Raw genomic sequence first — 9,448 nt, forward strand, 5'->3', positions numbered from 1 at the left:
GGCCCTGTTATTCAGCCTGCATTGTTTAACATATTGATTCGCTTTCGAACATATCCAGTCGCTCTCACTGGGGACATTTGTAAAATGTACCGCTGCGTACGAGTGTCTCCACCCGACAATTTGTATCAGTGCATCCTATGGCGAGATTCCATCGAGTCCGAGGTTCAAGTCTACACATTAGACACCGTCACATACGGGACGAGGGCTGCATCATTTTTAGCGGTCCGCGCAATGCACCAGCTGGCCATCGACGAGGGTGAGTCCTACCCTCTTGGCTCAGCTGCTCTGCGGCAGGAGTTTTACGTGGATGACCTTATTTCGGGCGGTAATTCGGTCGCACAGGTCATGGACAAGATGCACCAAACATCAGCTTTACTGTCCCGTGGTAATTTTAGACTTAGGAAATGGTGCTCCAGTCACCAGGAAGTACTTGAGGGAACCCCTGAAGATGACATAGAGAAGTTCCTAAAGTTTAATGATGGAAGCGACATTGCCAAAACTCTCGGCTTAGCGTGGGACCCTGCTTCGGATCAGCTGCTTTTTGCCTTGTCCGCACTGGACACAAACTCAAAGCCATCAAAGCGGTCGGTTTTATCTACGATTGCGCGGTTCTACGACCCTCTTGGATTGATAAATCCAGTCATTGTCAGGTGCAAAATCTTCCTTCAGCAGCTTTGGAGAGAAAATTTGGATTGGGATGAAAGCCTACCCTCAGCGTTGCATTCAACGTGGATGGACATAAAGGAGATTCGGCGCAATGGTCAAGTCATGAAATCCAGTTCTATTAGTTCGCTCAACCCGTTCATCGATCATTCTGGACTACTTAGAGTTGGAGGTCGTCTTGGCAACTCATCGCTAGGATTTGACGCTCAGCACCCGCTCATTCTGCCAAAGGGACATTCCATTACCTTTGCGCTGATAAGATATTATCATTCGCCGGACCTCGCGCCTTGCTATCCAAAATTCGGCTGGAATATTGGCCCATTGGAGGTGTTAAGGCAGTGTCAAGGGTCGTCAGCAGATGTGTGAGATGCTTCAGGACTAGGCCGCGCATGGTCGAACACATCATGGGAGACCTACCTAAGGAACGTTTGGAAGGATCTCGAGCTTTTGAAGTCAGTGGAGTAGATTACTGTGGACCTTTTTTCTACCGATCAGAAATCCGCACGAGGCCTCCGATCAAGTGCTACATTAGCGTATTCATCTGTTTCACTTCTAAGGCTATACACATGGAGCTCGTAAAGGATTTGACCACCGCATCGTTTCTAGGCGCACTAAAGCGTTTTACTTCCACTCGAGGAAGGCCAAGCCAAATTTGGTCGGACAATGCGACAAACTTCGTTGGGGCCAAGAACGAGCTTCTGGAGCTAAAGAAGCTTTGTCTGAGCGAACCGCATATGAAGGAGGTCCACGAATCCTGCTTGGCTGACTCGATCGACTGGCGTTTCATCCCACCTCGCTCTCCGCATTTTGGCGGGTTGTGGGAAGCGGCCGTGAAGACCGCAAAATATCACCTGTACCGCTCAGTTGGACCATCTGTGCACTCTGATCTGTCAGATCACTGCAATTGTTAACTCTCGCCCTTTGCTCTCGCTTTCAGAAAATCCTGATGATTTAGACTTTTTGACTCCTGCTCATCTGCTTTTAGGCGACCCCATGAGCAAATCCTCGAGCCTGACCTAACGAAGCTGAACTACAATCGTCTGGATGGCTGGCAGCGGGTCACCCAACTACAGCAAATATTTTGGAGCCTTTGGCGCGAAGAGTATCTCACTCTTTTGCAAGAGCGCGCGAAGTGGCGTACCCCCGCGCAAAACATCTGCAAGAACGACCTCGTTCTGGTGAAGGACGAAAATCTTCCTCCAATGCGTTGGCCACTGGCTAGAGTGGTCGATGTCGTTTTGGGCAAGGACGGAGTGTGTCGCGTCGCTGACCTGAAGACATCCTCAGGAAACATCAGGAGGGCCGTCACTCGGCTATGTTTGCTGCCCCTTAAGGAATCTGTTGAGAGACTAGCTCCCAACGGGGGGAGTATGTTCGGGCCAGCCGCTGAAGAATAACCGTAACTTTAACATTATTATTGTATGAGCAGAGAGAGCCGCCTATGTTGTAAAACGTTGACGTTCTGCAGAGCTGCTGCGCTCTCCCGCTAAAGGGGCTCACTGCCGCCGCCACTTCGGCAACTACTTTGATCTGCTGCCGCCACTTCGGCAATCACTTTGATCTAACGCCGTCGTCTATAGTTTAGTTCTATGCTAACCCCTCTGCGCATTGGTTGCATATCGATCTCGCATAAGGTTTATCTGGCAATAGCAAGCAATCGGCTTCCGCTAAGCCACCAAGATTAAATACGAATTATAAAGTTTAACCCGAAATCTCTTTTCATTTTTGAAACACATAGGTGCCAAAAAAGCTTGGCATCTCAAACATTGGCGACCCCGACGTGATATAAAACCATTGCTTAATCGCGTTCCGTTAAAACACTTATTATTTATACAATATTTTGTTGTTGGGTAGTTTAACTACCAACAAATACATTTGGGTGCACGTTGAAAAACAGTTTAAAGTGCAAATTCAGTGAGAGTGCGGCTGGAATATTTATAGACAAATTCCGGTACTTTAAGCGTCGAATCTCTCATTCTCTGCGCAGCTGCAGCCGCGGTTCTTGACTTTTCGTGTCTTGCATTCTCGCTCTCGCGTCTATACATCGTCGCTTAAGCGGTATTTCATTTTCCGTTGTTGTGTCGAATTGCACAACGGTTAACATGGACAACGATCCGAATACAGGCGCGGGCGGAAATATTGTGGTGGCTGATTCCAGACTGAGTCTGTATAAGCGTAAAAGTCAGTCATTATATGATCGATTGCACAGGCTTGGCGAATCCTTCGCGGGGAATAAAATCGATAAGCTTGATATGTTGGCAGAAATTCGAGAGGAATTTAATAAGGCCCATAATGAGTTGGAGGCTCTCGATCAAAACGAGATTGGGAGTGAGCTGCGCGAAATCTTCGATACTCTTTTCATATCGTTGAAAGCTGAGTTGCTGGCTGCTGTTGAAGTAAGCCAGTCACACGCCGCTGCCCATTCTACGACTCTGCCAAGCCATTCCGGACATAGTACCATCATCATGGCTCACAAGCAGCGACTTCCTGAGCTGAAGGTGCCTAAATTTTCTGGTGGATACGTCGAGTTCTCGGATTTTATGGCAATGTTCAAATCGGTGATTGAAGCGGATGCGGATCTCAGTGACATCGAGAAATTCCAGCACCTTCGCTCTTGCCTCGCTGATGCGGCTTTGGATTCGGTTCGATCGTTAGAGCTCTCCAGTGCCAATTATCGTGCGGCTCTGGATATACTTAATAAACGCTTTAATAACAAAAGACTTGTTTTCCAGGCACACATCAAGAAGATTCTTGGGCTAAAGAGGGTAGACTCGCCTTCTGCTAAAAAGCTTCGGGAGTTTTCGGATGCAGTCAATTTACAAATGCGAGCGTTGCAGACATTGGGAACTGCTGAGGAGATTTCAGGATTCATGGTCATCAACATGCTGCTGCAGAAGTTGGATTCGAAGACGCAAACCAAATGGGAGGAGCACACATCGTCGGATGCTATACCTACCGCAGAGGAATTCTTCGAATTCTTGCAGCAACGCTGCCAGAAAATGGAGCGGTTGGAATATACTACAGCGACACACGCTAGTAGCGATCAGGTGGGAAAAAGCCATTCCTATACGCAGGTTAAGAAAACGTTTGTAGCTTCCAACTCTTCCGCCGACCCGTCTGTATGCGTCTTTTGCCACTCAGCGGGCCATGGAATATACTCGTGCAAGATATTCGGAAATCTCTCACCGTTGCTGCGCCACAAAGAAGTGAAGAAGCTTTCCCTATGCTTCAATTGCCTAAAGCCGGGGCACCGGACCCGCGCATGCAATAGTGGAAAATATCGAGTATGCGGCGGTAGGCATCATAGTTTGTTGCACTTCGATAGTATATAGCCCACAACACAAGGCTGCCCAGGTATTACTCCTCCCGATCTGGCCGTTCAACCGGACACTCTTTCCGTTGCTCAAAATTCTGCTAGCAGCTCGTCTCTACCTTCGTCTACCTCTCTTGCTGCCCAAGGTCTTCACTCTGATGTCGTGCTTCTGGCTACAGCCGTGGTTCTCGTAAAGAATCGGTCTGGCGTTTTAGTTCCTTGTCGTGCCATCTTAGATTCAGGATCGCAGCTGCATCTCGTCACATCCAGGTTCGCCCAGCAGCTTCAGCTTAGGAGAACTCAATCGTCTCCACTTGTGTCTGGGCTGGGCGATACCAGCGTTTCTACTGACGGATCCACCATAAGCATTTGTATGCATTCTCGCACCTCTGCTTACACAACTACACTTACTGCTCTCATCGCCCCCACGATTACCGATTCTCAACCAAGTATGACAGTAAATGTATCCGATTGGCGTATTCCATCTAACATTCAGCTCGCTGATCCTGCATTTTTCAATCCTCAACGGGTTGATCTTCTCATTGGTGCGAGCGTTTTTTATGATCTCCTCTGCGTAGGGCAAATCAAACTCACCGATGGACTGCCTCTTCTGCAGAAGACCCGTCTTGGGTGGATCGTATCTGGCGGTGGACAGAAGGTATCAAGCTCGGCGTTTTTGGCTACGCACAATTGTCCAGATTCGATAGCTGAGATGGAAGCAAGGTTGGATAAAACTCTTCGTATGTTTTGGGAAGTCGAGAATTGTGTGGAGGCTGGGTTGAATACCAAAGAAGAAGACAACCTTTCACGGTTGCCATCCGGGGAGTATACAGTTCGTCTGCCGCTAAATAACAATACTGATCGTTTAGGAGAATCTTATGCTTAGGCTTATCGACGGTTCATCAGTCTAGAGCGAAAACTGGAGCGTAATCCTACACTCAAGGAGCGGTATTCCGCCTTTATGAGGGAGTACATTTGTTTGCATCATATGCACCAAGTCAACCCTGATGCCCGTAGTCTCTGCAAATATTTCTTGCCTCATCACTGTGTCCTAAAGGAGGACAGTACGACGACAAAACTCCGTGTCGTTTTCGACGGATCCACAGCTACATCAACTGGATATTCTCTAAATGATGTGATGATGACAGGCCCTGTTATTCAGCCTGCATTGTTTAACATATTGATTCGCTTTCGAACATATCCAGTCGCTCTCACTGGGGACATTTGTAAAATGTACCGCTGCGTACGAGTGTCTCCACCCGACAATTTGTATCAGTGCATCCTATGGCGAGATTCCATCGAGTCCGAGGTTCAAGTCTACACATTAGACACCGTCACATACGGGACGAGGGCTGCATCATTTTTAGCGGTCCGCGCAATGCACCAGCTGGCCATCGACGAGGGTGAGTCCTACCCTCTTGGCTCAGCTGCTCTGCGGCAGGAGTTTTACGTGGATGACCTTATTTCGGGCGGTAATTCGGTCGCACAGGTCATGGACAAGATGCACCAAACATCAGCTTTACTGTCCCGTGGTAATTTTAGACTTAGGAAATGGTGCTCCAGTCACCAGGAAGTACTTGAGGGAACCCCTGAAGATGACATAGAGAAGTTCCTAAAGTTTAATGATGGAAGCGACATTGCCAAAACTCTCGGCTTAGCGTGGGACCCTGCTTCGGATCAGCTGCTTTTTGCCTTGTCCGCACTGGACACAAACTCAAAGCCATCAAAGCGGTCGGTTTTATCTACGATTGCGCGGTTCTACGACCCTCTTGGATTGATAAATCCAGTCATTGTCAGGTGCAAAATCTTCCTTCAGCAGCTTTGGAGAGAAAATTTGGATTGGGATGAAAGCCTACCCTCAGCGTTGCATTCAACGTGGATGGACATAAAGGAGATTCGGCGCAATGGTCAAGTCATGAAATCCAGTTCTATTAGTTCGCTCAACCCGTTCATCGATCATTCTGGACTACTTAGAGTTGGAGGTCGTCTTGGCAACTCATCGCTAGGATTTGACGCTCAGCACCCGCTCATTCTGCCAAAGGGACATTCCATTACCTTTGCGCTGATAAGATATTATCATTCGCCGGACCTCGCGCCTTGCTATCCAAAATTCGGCTGGAATATTGGCCCATTGGAGGTGTTAAGGCAGTGTCAAGGGTCGTCAGCAGATGTGTGAGATGCTTCAGGACTAGGCCGCGCATGGTCGAACACATCATGGGAGACCTACCTAAGGAACGTTTGGAAGGATCTCGAGCTTTTGAAGTCAGTGGAGTAGATTACTGTGGACCTTTTTTCTACCGATCAGAAATCCGCACGAGGCCTCCGATCAAGTGCTACATTAGCGTATTCATCTGTTTCACTTCTAAGGCTATACACATGGAGCTCGTAAAGGATTTGACCACCGCATCGTTTCTAGGCTTACTAAAGCGTTTTACTTCCACTCGAGGAAGGCCAAGCCAAATTTGGTCGGACAATGCGACAAACTTCGTTGGGGCCAAGAACGAGCTTCTGGAGCTAAAGAAGCTTTGTCTGAGCGAACCGCATATGAAGGAGGTCCACGAATCCTGCTTGGCTGACTCGATCGACTGGCGTTTCATCCCACCTCGCTCTCCGCATTTTGGCGGGTTGTGGGAAGCGGCCGTGAAGACCGCAAAATATCACCTGTACCGCTCAGTTGGACCATCTGTGCACTCTGATCTGTCAGATCACTGCAATTGTTAACTCTCGCCCTTTGCTCTCGCTTTCAGAAAATCCTGATGATTTAGACTTTTTGACTCCTGCTCATCTGCTTTTAGGCGACCCCATGAGCAAATCCTCGAGCCTGACCTAACGAAGCTGAACTACAATCGTCTGGATGGCTGGCAGCGGGTCACCCAACTACAGCAAATATTTTGGAGCCTTTGGCGCGAAGAGTATCTCACTCTTTTGCAAGAGCGCGCGAAGTGGCGTACCCCCGCGCAAAACATCTGCAAGAACGACCTCGTTCTGGTGAAGGACGAAAATCTTCCTCCAATGCGTTGGCCACTGGCTAGAGTGGTCGATGTCGTTTTGGGCAAGGACGGAGTGTGTCGCGTCGCTGACCTGAAGACATCCTCAGGAAACATCAGGAGGGCCGTCACTCGGCTATGTTTGCTGCCCCTTAAGGAATCTGTTGAGAGACTAGCTCCCAACGGGGGGAGTATGTTCGGGCCAGCCGCTGAAGAATAACCGTAACTTTAACATTATTATTGTATGAGCAGAGAGAGCCGCCTATGTTGTAAAACGTTGACGTTCTGCAGAGCTGCTGCGCTCTCCCGCTAAAGGGGCTCACTGCCGCCGCCACTTCGGCAACTACTTTGATCTGCTGCCGCCACTTCGGCAATCACTTTGATCTAACGCCGTCGTCTATAGTTTAGTTCTATGCTAACCCCTCTGCGCATTGGTTGCATATCGATCTCGCATAAGGTTTATCTGGCAATAGCAAGCAATCGGCTTCCGCTAAGCCACCAAGATTAAATACGAATTATAAAGTTTAACCCGAAATCTCTTTTCATTTTTGAAACACATAGGTGCCAAAAAAGCTTGGCATCTCAAACATTGGCGACCCCGACGTGATATAAAACCATTGCTTAATCGCGTTCCGTTAAAACACTTATTATTTATACAATATTTTGTTGTTGGGTAGTTTAACTACCAACAAATACATTTGGGTGCACGTTGAAAAACAGTTTAAAGTGCAAATTCAGTGAGAGTGCGGCTGGAATATTTATAGACAAATTCCGGTACTTTAAGCGTCGAATCTCTCATTCTCTGCGCAGCTGCAGCCGCGGTTCTTGACTTTTCGTGTCTTGCATTCTCGCTCTCGCGTCTATACATCGTCGCTTAAGCGGTATTTCATTTTCCGTTGTTGTGTCGAATTGCACAACGGTTAACATGGACAACGATCCGAATACAGGCGCGGGCGGAAATATTGTGGTGGCTGATTCCAGACTGAGTCTGTATAAGCGTAAAAGTCAGTCATTATATGATCGATTGCACAGGCTTGGCGAATCCTTCGCGGGGAATAAAATCGATAAGCTGACCGCCGCGGAAGTCGAGGTGCGCCTTGATATGTTGGCAGAAATTCGAGAGGAATTTAATAAGGCCCATAATGAGTTGGAGGCTCTCGATCAAAACGAGATTGGGAGTGAGCTGCGCGAAATCTTCGATACTCTTTTCATATCGTTGAAAGCTGAGTTGCTGGCTGCTGTTGAAGTAAGCCAGTCACACGCCGCTGCCCATTCTACGACTCTGCCAAGCCATTCCGGACATAGTACCATCATCATGGCTCACAAGCAGCGACTTCCTGAGCTGAAGGTGCCTAAATTTTCTGGTGGATACGTCGAGTTCTCGGATTTTATGGCAATGTTCAAATCGGTGATTGAAGCGGATGCGGATCTCAGTGACATCGAGAAATTCCAGCACCTTTGCTCTTGCCTCGCTGATGCGGCTTTGGATTCGGTTCGATCGTTAGAGCTCTCCAGTGCCAATTATCGTGCGGCTCTGGATATACTTAATAAACGCTTTAATAACAAAAGACTTGTTTTCCAGGCACACATTAAGAAGATTCTTGGGCTAAAGAGGGTAGACTCGCCTTCTGCTAAAAGGCTTCGGGAGTTTTCGTATGCAGTCAATTTACAAATGCGAGCGTTGCAGACATTGGGAACTGCTGAGGAGATTTCAGGATTCATGGTCATCAACATGCTGCTGCAGAAGTTGGATTCGAAGACGCAAACCAAATGGGAGGAGCACACATCGTCGGATGCTATACCTACCGCAGAGGAATTCTTCGAATTCTTGCAGCAACGCTGCCAGAAAATGGAGCGGTTGGAATATACTACAGCGACACACGCTAGTAGCGATCAGGTGGGAAAAAGCCATTCCTATACGCAGGTTAAGAAAACGTTTGTAGCTTCCAACTCTTCCGCCGACCCGTCTGTATGCGTCTTTTGCCACTCAGCGGGCCATGGAATATACTCGTGCAAGATATTCGGAAATCTCTCACCGTTGCTGCGCCACAAAGAAGTGAAGAAGCTTTCCCTATGCTTCAATTGCCTAAAGCCGGGGCACCGGACCCGCGCATGCAATAGTGGAAAATATCGAGTATGCGGCGGTAGGCATCATAGTTTGTTGCACTTCGATAGTATATAGCCCACAACACAAGGCTGCCCAGGTATTACTCCTCCCGATCTGGCCGTTCAACCGGACACTCTTTCCGTTGCTCAAAATTCTGCTAGCAGCTCGTCTCTACCTTCGTCTACCTCTCTTGCTGCCCAAGGTCTTCACTCTGATGTCGTGCTTCTGGCTACAGCCGTGGTTCTCGTAAAGAATCGGTCTGGCGTTTTAGTTCCTTGTCGTGCCATCTTAGATTCAGGATCGCAGCTGCATCTCGTCACATCCAGGTTCGCCCAGCAGCTTCAGCTTAGGAGAACTCAATCGTCTCCACTTGTGTCT

Source organism: Drosophila miranda, assembly GCF_003369915.1.
Source record: "Drosophila miranda strain MSH22 chromosome Y unlocalized genomic scaffold, D.miranda_PacBio2.1 Contig_Y1_pilon, whole genome shotgun sequence".
NCBI lineage: Eukaryota > Metazoa > Arthropoda > Insecta > Diptera > Drosophilidae > Drosophila > Drosophila miranda.